Source organism: Papio anubis, chromosome 16, assembly GCF_008728515.1.
Source record: "Papio anubis isolate 15944 chromosome 16, Panubis1.0, whole genome shotgun sequence".
Taxonomy (NCBI): domain Eukaryota; kingdom Metazoa; phylum Chordata; class Mammalia; order Primates; family Cercopithecidae; genus Papio; species Papio anubis.
In genome coordinates, this window is record NC_044991.1 from 68,589,434 (window position 1) to 68,605,201 (window position 15,768).

Below are 15,768 nucleotides of genomic sequence, written 5' to 3' on the forward strand. Positions count from 1 at the left end.
GCGCCCTGGGAGGCCCCAGAGCACACCAGCTACTCTGTCGCCTGCGGGCCCAGGACCGAAGCAAAGAAGCGGACCCCTGAGGCCAGCCTGGGCGTGGGCTCTCCAGGAGCCGCCCACCCGCAGGATACGGGTGTCTTCAGAGTCCATGTGAACCCGGGAACTGCTCTCCAGGGCTCTGGAGCCGAGATGGCCGTGTTTGGGGGCACACCAGCACCACCTCCCCCGCCACCTCTTTGGAATAGACCCCAGATCATCCCCGTTTGCTCGCTCTGCCTCCTGGTACCATCATTATCTGGGGGTGCCCGGGACCCTTAGTTTGATAACTCCGCTGACCTCTCCCCAGGCGTCCTACCTCCCCCTTACCCCGCAACCTCTGCCACCTAGCCTGGTGGCCCTGTTGCACCTCTAGTTCTCTGGAGAGGCTTGTGTTTCCTGTCTGTCTTAGGTATGGGCTGCACAGAGCCCGAAAGGCCCATCACCGCGCCAGCCGAGCCAAAAGTGCTGTGCTTTTTGTGCAACTGAAGCTCGAAGCCGGCTGGTCAAAGAAAATCTTCAGGTCTTTCTCACAAGGCACTGCCGCCGTGAAGCCAGGCGTCGTCCACATTTTGCTTGTGAAGTTGACTCTTGGAACCCAAGAGGTGGGTTTTATCGTCGTCCTCATTCAATATCACCTTGCTAACTCTCTAACCTGCACAGAACCCTTGAATCCTGATTCTGTCATCAGAGTGGTACTTTCCTGGACTTGTCTCATCCACACGGGTGGCTACAGCCTTCTGTGTTTTTGCCCCAAGAGCTGATAGGTGTACAGAATGCACGGAACTCTGGGGCTTGCCTGGAGAGACCTCCCTCCAAATTGACCTTGAGATATGAATTAGTACCTTTTGGACAGGGCGATGGTTATGAAGGATACTGGAAGGGGCAGCTCTGAAACCCACATCTATTCCCTGCCCTCAGCTTTAGTGGCTTGTGGGTTCTGTGGGGCAGACACCCGACCCCAGCTAGGCCCATTCTGCTTTCTCCCAGGCTTTGGAATCAGAACACAGAAGCTGAAGGAATCCAGTTTCCAGGTGTAGGTTGTGTGAGCTTCTCAGGGCTGTGGTAACAGCCACAGGCTCAGTGGCTTAACACACGGAAATGTATTCTCCCACAATTCTGGAGGCTAACTCTAAAATCCAGGGGCCAGCAGGGCCATGCCTGCTCCAGTGGCCCTGGGGAGAAGCCTTCTTTGCCTCTTCCAGCCACTGCTGGTTCCTGGCAATCTCTGGCATTCTTTGGTCAAGGATTCTTTGTAGCAGCATCACTCCTACCTCTGCTTTCGCCTCCACATATCCCTGTTCACGTGACCTTTTTTCTCTGTGTCCTTTCCTCTTGTTTGGTCTGTGTCCTTTCCTCTTGTTTTTGTTTTTTGTTGTTGTTGTTGTTGTTGTTTTGAGACGGAGTCTCGCTCGGTTGCCCAGGCTAGAGTGCAGTGGTGTGATCTCAGTTCACTGCAATCTCCGCCTCCCGGGTTCACGCCGTTCTCCTGCCTCAGCCTCCCGAGTAGCTGGAACTACAGATGCCCACCACCACGCCTGGCTAATTTTTTTGTTTTTAGTAGAGACGGGGTTTCACCGTGTTAGCCAGGATGGTCTCGATCTCCTGACCTTGTGATCCGCCTGCCTTAGCCTCCCAAAGTGCTGGGGTTACAGGCATGAGCCACCGTGCCTGGCCTTTTTGGCTTTGTTTTTAAATTTGAGACAGGGCTGGGCGTGATGGCTCACGCCTGTAATCCCAGCACTTTGGGAGGCCAAGGTGGGTGGATCACCTGAGGTCAAGAGTTTGAGACCAGCCTGGCCAATATGGTGAAACGCCATCTCTACTAAAAATACAAAAATTAGCCGGCCGTGGTGGCAGGTGCCTGTAATCCCAGCTACCTGGGAGACTAAGGCAAGAGAATCGCTTGAACCCTGGAGGCGGAGGTTGCAATGAGCCAAGATCATGCCATTGCACTCCAGCCTGGGTGACAAGAGTGAAACTCCATCTCCATAAATAAATAAATGAATAAATAAATAAATAAATAAATAAATAAATAAATAAATAAATGCAAGGTCTAGCTCCATCACCCAGGTTAGAATGCAACCTTGACCTCTTGAGCTCAAGTGATCCTCCTGCCCCCGCCTCCTCTGTAGCTGGGACCACAGTTGTGCACCACCATGCACAGCTCCTTTTTAAATTTTCTGTAGAGATGGGATCTCACTTTGTTACCCAGGCTGGTCACAAACTCCTGAGCTCAAGTGATGCTCTCACCTCAGTCTCCCAAAGTGCTGGGAGCCACTGCACCCAGCCCAGCCTCCTCTTCTTATAAGGACACCAGTCATTGGATATAGGGCCCAACATAACCTCATCTTAAATGAGTACATCTGCAGAGATCTATTTCCAAATAAGGTCATGTTCTGAGGTTCCAAATGTTCATGAATTTTGGGAGGGGCCCAATTCAGTCCACTACAGGGACACTTGGCTGGTAATGATAGGAGAGACCATGAGAGCTCTGGGGGAATCATGGGAAATGGAGAAAGAGGGTGGTCAGGGGAGAGTGGGGCAGAGTCATGGGGCTGTGTGGTGAGTAAACATCTGTGGACAAGCTGTGTCTTCCCTATCTGCTTCCCAGTAGTCCACCACTGGAGCTAGCTTGAATGGGTTTCTGATCCCAGCAACCAAATGCTCCCTACAGAGAGAAACTTCTCTAGTAAGGAACTGTAGAAATGATCCCTGGAAGTATAGTCTTACAGCAACCAAATGGTGCCTAAGACAGCCTCTCGCTCTCCCTATAAAACCACCGAATGTTTTATTATATTCTCCAGCCTCTAAGAGAGATGTTATGAACCATTTTGCTGAGGGCAAGACACACTATATCCACAACACGCTCTTGATCTTGTAACTACTGACTTTGCGCTTTTTAGGAAGTGAGAAACATCTGAGGGGAACATGAACAGAGCCAGCTCCTCATCCTAGGCTGGGTGCTGACTGCCTGGCAGCATTACCCAGACTGGCTCTGGGAGGAAACTCCCCCACCCCAGAGGCTGTGATCTTTTTCCAAGGGGTCCCACCCCTTCCTCTCATTCCCTTCCCCAGCCCCAGCTGTGGAACCCAAAACTCACAGGGAAGAGGCTGGACTCTGAGCTTGGGAATCTCCATGTCACAGGGGCTGAAAGGACAGCTGGACCCCACTTCCCCCTTTTCCAAGTGGCTGACATCAAACCCCATGCTCCCTCTTTCGCTGCAACAGTTTTGGGAGCGAGGATTGGGCCCCATTCTAGTGGGGGTGGAGGACCTCAGTACGGGGAGATGCTCAGGGTCTTGGCTGGATCAGGCCAGAGCTGGGGTCCCCCCAGTAGACGATGAGGCGACTTTGCATCTGCCAGACAGGAAACCTAGGGAGGCCAGAAGCAGAGGAGGAAAGGAGGCAGTCACGTTCCTCTGATTCAGACTGGAGTTTCTACACCTGAATGGAAACGGGCCACACACAGGAGTGGGAGTGCAGTTTCTGTTCACAGGGACATGCACAACCACATCCAGACACACCCAACCCATCCCCCATACCACTATCACGCATGTGCATGAACACACACAGTTTTTCCTTTTGTACAGATGGGGTCTCACTGTGCTGCCTAGGCTAGTCTCAAACTCCTGTCCTCAAGTGATTCTCCTGCCCAAAGTGTTGGGATTACAGGGGAGAACCCCATGCATCCTGCCTTTTCTGTTTTCTTTTCTTTTCTTTTTTTTTTTTTTTTTTTGAGATGGAGTCTCACTCTGTTACCCAGGCTGGAGTGCAGTGGCATGATCTCTGCTCACTGCAACCTCCGCCTCTCGGGTTCAAGGGATTATTCTGCCTCAGCCTCCCAAGCAGCTGGGATTATAGGCACACGCCACCACACCCAGCTAATTTTTTGTATTATTATTATTATTTTTTCCAGTAGAGACAGGGTTTCGCCATGTTGGCCAGGCTGGTCTCAAATGATCCGCCCACCTCGGCCTCCTAAAGTGCTGGGATTACAGGCATGAGCCACTACATCCGGCCTTTCCTTTTCTTATTGAGGGCCCAGCACAGAAGATTATTAAAAACCACACAAAGTTGTGTGGGATGAAGTTCCCCTAAAAAACACAGAAATAGAAAGCACTGAAGCTGCTGGCTTTCTGGCACAAGCCCTTCCTGCTGCAGATGGACCCCTCCTGCATAGGGACCACAGCCCTTGAAGGTACCAGCCCTAAGGTACAGCCCTTTGTCAGTGCCCATCTCCCCTACCCTCTTTTTTTTCTTTTTTGAGAGTGCACAGTTAGGCCTCCCTGCACACAGAGCCACCTTTGGAAGTTCTGTGCAGCAAGGCTCTTTGCCCAGGCTCACTTTTTTCTGTACATCATCACCATCAGCATTTTGATTATACCTGCATCATCAAAACAGGTTATACCAAATGCAAATGAGTTTCTGGGGCAGCAGTTTGCACTGACCCCATCCAGCTGGGCAGAAGCAGGGCTTTTCCAGGATCCTGGCGGGGGATAGATGTGCAGCCTGAAGTCGAGGTCCTGGAAGAGTCCAGAAATTGTGGAAACTGGGCTCTGTAAAGCCTGGACAGACTTCCATTGAGTGAGAGTAGCTTAGGAACAACTTAGAAATTGTGCAATGCTGATGGACTCTCAGCATGGACATATGCAAACCAGATGCAACATTATGCAAATTATATATAAAATACATGCACAGGTCTCCCAACTATTGCAAATGCCAGATATGGTCCTTGAGGACCCTGAGTTTAGCTGAGACCTGTTGTGGGGCAGAGAGATCACCCTGGACTTGCTCCTTCCTCCCTACCCTCCCTCCCTCCCTCCCTCCCTCCCTTCCTTCCTTCCTTCCTTCCTTCCTTCCTTCCTTCCTTCCTTCCTTCCTTCCTTCTTTCTTTTTTTTTGTGTGTGTTGAGACTGACTCACACTCTGTTACCCAGGCTGGAGTGCAGTGGCGTGATCTTGGCTCACTGCAACCACTGCCTCCCAGTTTCAAGCCATTCTTGTGCCTCAGCCTCTGGAGTAGCTAGGACTACACACATGAGCCACCACACCCAGCTAATTTTTGTGTTTTCAGTAGAGATGGGGTTTTACCATGTTGGCCAGGCTAGTCTTGAACTCTTGACCTCAAGTGATCCACCTGCCTCGGCCTCCCAAAGTGCTGGGATTACAGGTGTGAGCCACTGCACCCAGCTAGGACTTGCCAATTTTCTTATGGTGGGCAGGAAGGGCTTTGCTCCAAGGTGGTTCACACACTGGGGGGAAGAAATCAGGCAAGGAGTCAGTTAGACTCGGGTTTGAATCCCAGCTCTTCCACTCACAAGTTGCATAACCTCCTTGGAGTCACTTCACCCCTCTGAGCCTCTGCTTTCCTATAATAAAATGATTATTATTATGAGGAATAGATGAGAACTTTGGCCAAGGCTCCCATGTGCACAGTTGTGCACATAGCAGATGCCCAGTGAGTGTGGCAGGGCTCTGCACAGAGTCCTTTCTTGGAGGTTGGATATCTGGGGTTCCTTTCTAGTCACTGCAGTAGCAACTATGCCCCCTCAGCTCATGGGCAGGACCTTCTTGCAAGGCAGCACATGCAGCTCTGGGTTTGGAAAATGTCAGTGCTTAGATGGGCCAGGAATCCATGTTCCTCTCACTCATCAAGAAATCTGGCAGAGGTCACACTCAACAGGGGTGCTGTGGGTACCCAACCCAGACTCCCTTTCCCTGGTCAGTGTACCCACAAATCCCCTGGCTGCAGGTGTGATGACTGGGAATGCTCCCAGCTGCCCTTTCTGCGAATTGCCCTTCACTGAGGAGTGACTAGCTGATAGGGTGATATGGTTTGGCCATGTCCCCACCTAAATCTCATCTTGAATCGTAACTCTTACAATTCCCATGTGTCACGGGAAGACCCTGGTGGGAGGTGATTGAATTATGCAGGCAGGTCTTTCCTGCACTGTTCTCATGATAGTGAATCAGTCTCACAAGATCTGATGGTTTTAAAAAGGGGAGTTTCCCTGCACAAGCTCTCTTTTCTTGTCTGCCGCCATGTGAGACATGCCTTTCACCTTCCACCATGATTGCGAGGCCTCCCCAGCCATGTAACTGTAAGTCCAATAAACCTCTTTCTTTTGTAAATTGCCCAGTCTAGAATATGTCTTTATCAGCAGCGTGAAAACGGACGAATACCCAGGGGGACATAAAAGGCAGCCTCCTCATCTCCTGGTGGACAGCCCAGTGTTAGTTTATGTTGCAGAGCCCCCTTGGTCAGGCCCCTCTAGACTCTACCTGGGATCCATTCTTGCTCTATTTCCATCCTCTCCTGTTTTCCTACCTCCCTTATGTGTCTCTCCCAGGAGCCCCCTCGATAAATGACCTGTAACTAGATCACTGTCTCAGGATCTGCTTTTGTGGAACCCACCCCAAGAGAGGGGGACAGACCTGCATGCAGAGGGGGACATTAACTTGTATAGTCAGGAACCCTAGGGTAGCATGGGCTCACAGAGGAAGAAGCGCCTGGGTTCCTGGGCTTGGGGAAAGGGATCAGAGGGTGTTTCACAAAACAGGCAACACTAGAATCCACCGCATGGGGAGAAGCACCCTGGGTGGTGGGTAGGGCATGTGCATGGCCTGGAGGCAGGAGAGAGCCTGGTATGTTTGGGGAACCTGCAGAGCTCTGGGTAGCCCAGGCTCCAAGAGAGGTTGGCAGGGGCCAGACGAGAGGGGCCTTGAATACCCCAGTGAAGAATCTGGACTTTACAGCCAGGAAACAAGACGTACAGAACTGTCAGGGAAAGCATCCTGTGGCTGCAGCTTGTGTGGAGCAGACACTGGAGGTGGGGTGCCAGTGGGGTGGCCCTGGCAGCTGTCAGCCACCAGGCTAACAGGCACCGAGAGATGGGGAACAGGGTGAGATTCTAAAGGCTTTCAGGACAAAGGACTGAAAGGCCTTGGTGGCTAATTTGGGGACTCTGGGTGTGGGAAGGAGTCTAGAAGGCACCACAAAGAGGGGAGACAAAATGTCAGGCTGAGGCGGGGTTGAATGAGCTGTACAGGGCAGGGGTCTGCATTCCCTGTGCCCACCACAGCTAGAGCCAGCCTGAGCCTCCAGCTGGAAGGTCTGGACACTGACCAGAGTATGTGGCACAGCTGGCCTGACCCCAGTAGGACCTGGGGCTGCCCCTCACTGGAGGGGCTGGCCTCCAGGTCTGATTAGGACAGGGATGGGGAGAGGCTGGGGGCGGGGGAGTGAAGTGGAGTGCAGAGCTGCTCAGGCATCAATGCGGGGGTGTGGTTGCAAGGCCCTGGGAAGGGCTCTCCGTCAGCTCTTCTCTAACTCTTCTATTCATGGGCACCAGAGTAAAAACTACACAAGATTACCCGCTGGTGTGGGGGAGGCAGACTTGCAATGCAGGGCGGGTGCAGAGAGGCCAAAATGAGCAGGGGAGGGGGCTACCCTCCATGAGGGGAAGGAAGGGGAGGTTGTTGCCATGGAAGACTCATGCTTGGACAGGCAGAACCTGACCTTCACCCAGACACTGTCCTTATCTCAGACCTGCTCTGCCTTAATTCCTTAATTTGCTGGGACATTTGCTGGGCACCCGGTGCTGGAAGCGCAGACAGGTCGGCTCCAGGCTCTGTGCTCAAGGCACCCAGAGGGGCAGAGGTGGACGAGAGTTAGAGAAGCCCCAGGAGGGGCCAGAAAGGGGCCTGGGGAGGTGAGAGGGGAAGGAGCATCCATGGTGGGAGGCACGTGCTCCAATCAGAGGGAGGGGACTTAGGAGGGGACATGGCTGGAGGGGAGAGGGTTGCGTGCAGGCTGAGGACTTGAGGAGGCTGGGGGGGTGGTACATGGAGACGCTTGGCCTTCAGCCCCTTGAATCCACTCCAGACCACTTCCTAGTGCCACTGCCATTTTCTGTTTCTGAGTCAAGCTCCAATCCAGACTGGTAGTCTTGGATGCAGGGGCCATCTCCTGCCCAAGTTGGCTGAATGGATGCACTGTGGGTGTTAAATGGGTCATTCTATAGCCATGAGGAGATGGCACTAGGCAGGCTGGCACTGGGATCCAGGCAAGAGATGCTGGAGATGAGAGAGGGTGGGCATTTTGGAGACAGAGTCACCAGGCTTCAATGAGCTGGCTGGAGAAGGGTCAGGGCTAAGGTCAGGGTCGGTGGGGCCCCAGGATTGTGTCTTATGCTTAGGGCTAGATGATATATTTGGCATCTATTCAAAAGGGCTCCCCAGGCCGGGCACGGTGGCTCACACCTGTAATCCCAGCACTTTGGGAGGCCGAGGCGGGCGGATCACGAGGTCAGAGTATCGAGACCATCCTGGCTAACACGGTGAAACCCCGTCTCTACTAAAATACAAAAACTTAGCCGGGCGTGGTGGCGGGCGCCTGTAGTCCCAGCTACTCGGGAGGCTGAGGCAGAAGAATGGCATGAACCTGGGAGGCGGAGCTTGCAGTGAGCCGAGTTCACACCACTGCACTCCAGCTGGGTGACAGAGCGAGACTCCTTCTCAAAAAAAAAAAAAAATGGGCTCCCTGCCAGGGCCTGATCCTCTGACACCCCTTTCTCCTCCAGAGCAGCCCAGCCTTCTCCTTTTGCCTGGGTCCCACCCACCTGTCCTCGCCACCCACCATGTGACCTTTGAGGCCTTCCCCAGGTTGAGTCTTTGCAGCCGGGAATCCCACATTCCTGGCTATGCTGGTGTTGGCCAGCACCCCCAGTTCCTTCGGGAAAGAGCAGACAGGAGGCTCCCACGGGTGGGACTGTATCCTTTCCTTCCCTCCCTTGCCCCAGGAGCTGCACTGGGATTAGGGTATCTTCCTCTCTGGCCATAGCACCACAGTCCCACCTCCAGTCACAGTCTCCCCTCCCCTCCGTCTCCCTATCCTCCTCCTGTGTCTCTGGCCTCATGAAAAGGCCCATCGTCCCCCCAGCTGCCCACCATGGAGTGGGTGGTTGGTAGTGCCAGTTAGGTGGCAGTGCTGGTGCCTGAGCCAGGGGGAAGGCTGGAGCCATGTTGGTGAGGATGGAAGGGAGCAGCTGAAAGCATCCAGGCGATGAGGCCTTTTGACTTTTGAGGGGCTCCTGGATGACTACAGGCTTCTGGCTTGGGGGGCCTTTTGCTGAGACAAGGACAGAGGGGCACACCAGTTTGGAGGGAAGCCATACTGAATTGGAGGTGCCTTCAGGTACCCCGGGGGAGAAGGCTGTCTGGAGGCCAGCAGGATATACACACTGTTAAGGTGTCCCATTTGTTGGCTGCCCCTTTGAAGCTGGGGGCAGGGCAGGGACGGGCTGTAGTGCAAGGTCAGAGGTCCACCCTATCCCACTGCTGTCCAGGGCTCCTGTTAGAGCCATAGGGAAGTGGCTGACTGGCTGTCCTGGTGCCCCCTCCTCCCCGATAGCTGATGAAGGCACTTAGTCAGAGGGCACGGCTGGCTGAGGCCACAGCCCCTCTGCTGCCCCGAGGCCATCCTTCCCTGTTCCACGGGCCTGGCACTTCCCAGGTGGCTGCTGCACCACGGATGATCTTTCCAGCTTTGGGTCCCTCATGTGTTTTTCGTCCTTCCCCCCATGCCTAGCCTCTCTTCTCACCATCTCCTTCCCAGGAGCCCTCCCTTTCTCCTCCTGCAAACCTCATTCTTCTCCTTTTCCCATAATCAGGAAAAGCTTTGATTGCCTATTATACCTAGAGCCCAAATTGTCACCAGGAGAGAAACTGGTTTCCCCCACCTTGAGAGCCTGACCTTAGACACTCAAGTGTGCCAGTCAGGGCAACATTCCTGGGAAGAGAGGGGAGGAGTCTAGGTTCCAACCAGGCAAGGGTCACCCTCCCCAGAAGAATGGGCCAAATGACTCCTAATACAAGGGAAAATAGAGACAACCCCCCCAAAAAGTCTTACAACAAAACCAGCTAATGTTCAAAACCTGCCCCATCTCATTTCTTTGAAATTGAAGATAATTTAACTCATCAGAAAAAAATAAAGGCTATGGGAATGAAGAGATCTCCAAAGGAGTTTGTAGGCTGGGCACAGTGGCTCACACCTGTAATCCCAGCACTTTGGGAGGCTGAGGCAGGTGAATCATTTGAGGTCAGGAGTTTGACACCAACCTGGCTAACATGGTGAAAGCCTCTCTCTACTAAAAATACAAAAATTAGCCAGGTGTGGTGGCGCGTGCCTGTAATCCCAGCTACTCAGGAGGCTGAGGCAGGAGAATCGCTTGAACCTGGGAGGCAGAGGTTGTGGTGAGCCAAGATTGTTCCACTGCACCCCAGCCTGGGCAACAGAGTAAGACTCTGTCTCAAAAAACAAACAAAGGAGTTTGTGTGGTGTAAGAAGAAAACTGGGGACATTTAGGGTGAAAACTAAGGAAAATGAGTCAGTGAAGGAGATCAGAAAGAAGTGGTCAGAGGAGCTGGAAGAGGGGTGGGAGAGGAGGGGAGAGAGAGAGGGAGAAAGATAGGGGGAGACAGAGACAGAGAGAGAGAGAGAGAGACACCAGCCAAGATAAGAGATCAAGAGGTGGAGGAGTTTCCAAGAGACTGAGAGAAGCTGCAGGTGAAGAGTTGGAGTTCACAACCCAGAGGGAAGGTGGTGGTGCCCTCTGCCTAGACCAAGTTGGGTGGAAGCAGGGTGGGAGGTGAGGGAGTCATGGAGTGCAGGCAGTGGCTGTGGGGAGGGGGCAGGAAGAAGTCTAAGGCAGCTGAAGGAAAATGAGTGAGCCCAGGGAAGGGTACGGTGCTGAGCTGGAAGAGCTGAGATGTTTCTAGGCAAAGGGGAGGGAGCCAGAGAGAGGAAAGCAAGGCCCCTAGCGGGCAGGACCCAGGCTGGAGGGAAGAGGGGCAGGAGAAGGAGGAGGTGGCAGGCAGGCTGGGAGGCAGAGCACCTGCGGGTGTGGCGGGGACTGATGGGGTGGCAGGAAGCAGAAATGGCCTCTGCTTATTGGTCTGAATGGGCAGTGAGGTTTTCTCCTGAGATCTGGAGAGAGGATGGAGGGATATTTAGATAAGGCTGAGGAGAAGTGAAGGTTTGAGGACAGGCTAGACCATAGTCTCTGTGGTGGCTGCAAGGCTCTGGTGACTGCCCCTTGGCCACAGCCCCCCGCAGTTTGAGGGCGGGGCCAGAATGTTGCCTACAGGGGTGGGTCCAGGGCTCTAAGGGTGGATCTAGTGAGGGAGAGGAAACCTGGGGGGAGTAAGGATTGCTGCTCCTCAACCAGTTTCCTAGGGAAAACCAAATTTAGAATCAACAGAAATGTGGCTGGGCATGGTGGCTCACGCCTGTAATCCAGCACTTTGGGAGGCTGAGGCAGGTGGATCACTTGAGGCCAGGAGTTCAAGACCAGCCTGGCCAACATGGCGAAACCCCGTCTCTACCAATAAAATACAAAAAATTAGCCAGGCATGGTAGCACGTGTCTGTAATCCCAGCTACTCAGGAGGCGGAGGCATGAGAATTGCTTGAACCTGGGAGGCAGAGGTTGCGGTGGCACCACGGCACTCCAGCCTAGGTGACAGAGTGAGAGACTGTCTCAAAAAAACAAACAAAAAAAATCAACAGAAACCTGGCAGGGCCTTCAGAATTGTAAAATGTGACTATTTGCTTTGTGGCAATGTAAAAAAAAAAAAAATCACATTTTCACTGAGATAGAAGAACAAATGAACAAACCGAACAAATGAACAAACCGAATGTCTGGGGACAACCTGACGCTGACATTCTCTGCCTTGCTGGTGTCCACCTGTCCACCTGCCCACCTGCCTGGCTTGTTTATCGCTGTGCTTACAGATATTTCCTACTCTTTACTTCCTGACATCTTGACCAAGGTAACTGTGACGAGTGAAGACACAGTCTGTTGTCATTTTCCAGCAAGAACTCACCCAAGGAGTTAAGTGATGGCCCAGAGTTTTCCAGAATCATTAGCACCTGGCACTAAAATAGAGGCAGAGAGTGAATGATACTGTGCCAAGACAGGTGTCTCTTATCGTGTGAAGATAAATGCTGGTTGATATCACCCGTTAGGCTGGGTGCAGTGGCTCACGCCTGTAATCCTAGCACTTTGGGAGGCCGAGACAGGTGGATCACCTGAGGTCAGGAGTTTGAGACCTGCCTTGCCAACATGGTGAAACCCTGTCTCTACTAAAAATACAAAAATTAGTTGGGCATGGTGGTGCACACCTGTAGTCCTAGCTACTCAGGAGGCTGAGGCAGGAGAATTGCTTAACCCGGGAGATGGAGGTTGCAGTGAGCCGAGATTGCACCACTGCACTCCAACCTGAGAGACAGAGCAAGACTCCATCTCAAAAAAAAAAAAAAAAAAATTGTAGGAAAAGAGACCTTTAGATCAATGAAGATGAGTGGTGCTCTTTGCAAAAGTGTACAAATTTGAAATGGAATTGCTGGGAAAAATAAACACTGAAACATTACAGGGTTTTATATCTATCAATGTATTCCCAGCTTAAAAAAAAAAAAAAGGAGTCATTGGACCCTAGTGTTGGATCCACAGAGATTCAATATGTTATGGCTCCCCTTTTGTGTGGTGTGTGTTCAGAAGTTTCTATAATTGGCCAGCCTGTAATCCCAGCACTTTGGAGACTGAGGCAGGCCGATCACTTGAGGTCAGGAGTTCAAGACCAGCCTGGCCAACATGGTGAAAACCTCTCTCTATATATATACACACATATATATAAAATATATTATATATATATTATATATATATATAATGGTTCCATAATAAAGTCTTAACTTTTTTTAAAAAGATGGAACAATTGGCAATAGACACCTGTCATTCCTCTTTTTCCCTTCTTATTTTGGAAGCTCTGCTAGATGCTGCTGTCCGCAAGTACTGACCTTGCCTTTTCTGATTTTCATTAAAAAGAAACTCATGGCAACTAGGTACCAATTAATTCCTCTCACTGGAGAGCTCTTGTCCCTGTTTCTCCTCCCCCAGACAATAGGAGATATGTAAAATGCCTTTTCAGGCTCCCTTTCCCCTTCTCAATACCTACATTTTGCCATCATTTAGCGCTTTCCCTTTAAGTCAGCAATACATGTTATTGCATCTCTCTTCTATTTAAAAGAATATACTTAGCCCTTACATTACAAATTCTGTCCTATCATTATTTATTTGAAGGTAATTGTACATGATTTGGTCGACTCATGGCTCACCACGGGTTCCTCTTTTCTTCATCTCCTTATCTTCAATCTGATTCATCTGTTTCCTGATTAGATTCCTTTCTATGGGAAAATTATGTGGACCTTTGCATTTTTTCCATCCTGGGAAGGTGAATGGCAACCTGGTTGGTTTAGGATGCTTTTCTCTCAGTGGTCTATGGAGGTGATTCATATTGGTTTCTAGCTTGCAAATAAGATATATGATTTCAGTCTGATTCTTTTCTTTCTATGCAACTTATTTTCTCATTAGGGAAGCTTGTCTGAGTTTTCTCTTTAATCGTGGAATTCGGGAAACTTACCAGGCTATGCCTTGATGTGTGTCTTTTTTCCATCATTCCTGCCTGGAACTCAATGAGCCTTTTAATCTGCAAACCCAAGGCGTTCTTCAAACCACGGAAAATTTTCTTTCTCATTTAAAAATGATTGCTTCTCCTCTATTTCTTCTTTTTTCTTTCTGAGATTTTTATTCTTATTTTCATTATTCACCTATTACCACTCCTGGATCTCTCTCCTCTGAGGCGTTTTTAGACTTTTACTTTGGGTTTTGTGTTATCTCTTCCATGTGGTTTCCCAGGTCTCCATCCTCCCCTCCAAGTCATTTTAAATTGAAAACGACGTTTCCTCGTTCAGGAAAGTATTTGATTTCGCCTTTGCCTATTTTATTTTATTTTTGAGATGGAGTTTCGTTGTTTTTTTTTTTTTGAGACGGAGTCTCGCTCTGTCACCCAGGCTGGAGTGCAGTGGCCGGATCTCAGCTCACTGCAAGCTCCGCCTCCCGGGTTCACGCCATTCTCCTGCCTCAGCCTCCCGAGTAGCTGGGACTACAGGCGTCCGCCACCTCGCCCGGCTAGTTTTTTGTATTTTTTAGTAGAGACGGGGTTTCACCATGTTAACCAGGATGGTCTCGATCTCCTGACCTCGTGATCCGCCCGCCTCGGCCTCCCAAAGTGCTGGGATTACAGGCTTGAGCCACCGCGCCCGGCCGGAGTTTCGTTCTTTCACCCAGGTCGGAGTGCAGTGGCGCGATCTCGGCTCACTGCAACCTCTGCCTTCCAGTTTCAAGCAATTCTCCTGCCTCAGCCTCCTGAGTAGCTGGGATTACAGGCACCTGCCACCATGCCGGGCTAATTTTTGTATTTTTAGTATTAATTGGGTTTCACTACTTTGGCCAAGTTGGTCTCGAACTCCTTGTGATCCGCCCGCCTCAGCCTCCCAGTGCTTTTGGTTTTTTAAAATGTGAGCTTATGGTTTTGTTTGCTTTTCCTGTTGTGCAGGTTGTGGTTGGCCTCCTCTTGCCATGCTGAGTGAATTGCAGGCTCTTCCTTCCTGGCTGCTGGATTCCCTCAGGTGCCGACTGTCTTTCTGCCTTCTTGCAGCCCTAATCATCTCCAAGGCTCAGATCCAGCTGACAAATTGGCTGCACGTCTGTGTGTCCCAGGAGAGAGCTCTCTGCTCATTCTGCTGTTCTGCATCCCCGTCTCCCAGCCTTGGGGCAGGGAGGGAGTCTGCAGGGCCTCCCAGGACCACCCAAAGCTGCTGGCTCTGCCTCTCTTGTGTATCCCTGTGCCAAGTTCGCTCTTGGAGCCTTGGAGGTCTCGTTCTTACCCAGGGCTGTCTCTGCTGCGGGTCCCTACTGTCTGTCCCAGAGGGAGACTAAGTCCTAAGCCAGCCCTATCAGGACAAAGGCCCTGTCCAACCCACCAGGCCTGGCTGCTGGCTGACCCAGGAGCTCTGCTGCGGGAGCCCATTGGAGATTGGAAAGGAGGGCAGCAGGGTGGTCAGCCTGCCTACACCCTGGAGGTTTAATTAAAGAGAAGTTCTTGGGTTTCATGATATTGAAGAGATGACTGGGATCAATTACCTTGCAAAAGTATACTTATACTTGCAAAAGTATATCAGAAAAAAATAAAAATAAAAAGCAAAATGGAATGGATTTGAATAAAATCAGTTTTTTTTGGTTTTTTTGTTTTTTTTTTTACTAGGTCTATGAAGATGCATCTAGCATGCATAGAAAATTGAGTGACATTGAAGGAGTTCTGACGAATTCTGCACATCTTTTGGTTCTGGTAATTATAGCATTTTGTGAGGAAAAGAATAAACCTTAAATGCTCTCAGTTCTCTCCTTGGCACAATACCATGTACCCACCAAAAGAGTTTTCCAAACCGTTGAACGTGGGTGAAGATGAAGTGTGCAGGGAGCAGGGTGATTTCTTTCTTCTTTTCTTTTTTTTTTGAGACAGAGTCTCACTCTGTCGCCCAGGCTGGAGTGCAGTGGCGTGATCTTGGCTCACTGCAAGCTCCGCCTCCCGGGTTCATGCCATTCTCCTGCCTCAGCCTCCCAAGTAGCTGGGACTACAGGCGCGCACCACCATGACCAGCTAACATTTTGTATTTTTAGTAGAGACGGAGTTTCACCATCTTAGCCAGGTTGGTCTCGATCTCCTGACCTCGTGATCCACCCACCTCGGCCTCCCAAAGTGCTGGGATTACAGGCGTGAGCCACCATGCCTGGCCGATTTCTTGAAAACACTTTGGACTGGGCCTCACGGTCCA

At 51.1% G+C, this 15,768-nt stretch overlaps 1 pseudogene; it reads right to left on the reverse strand.

Annotated features, from left to right (window-relative positions):
• Positions 1-2,662: 2,662 nt before the first annotated feature.
• LOC116270928 lies at positions 2,663-2,764 on the reverse strand (annotated as a pseudogene).
• Positions 2,765-15,768: the final 13,004 nt, after the last annotated feature.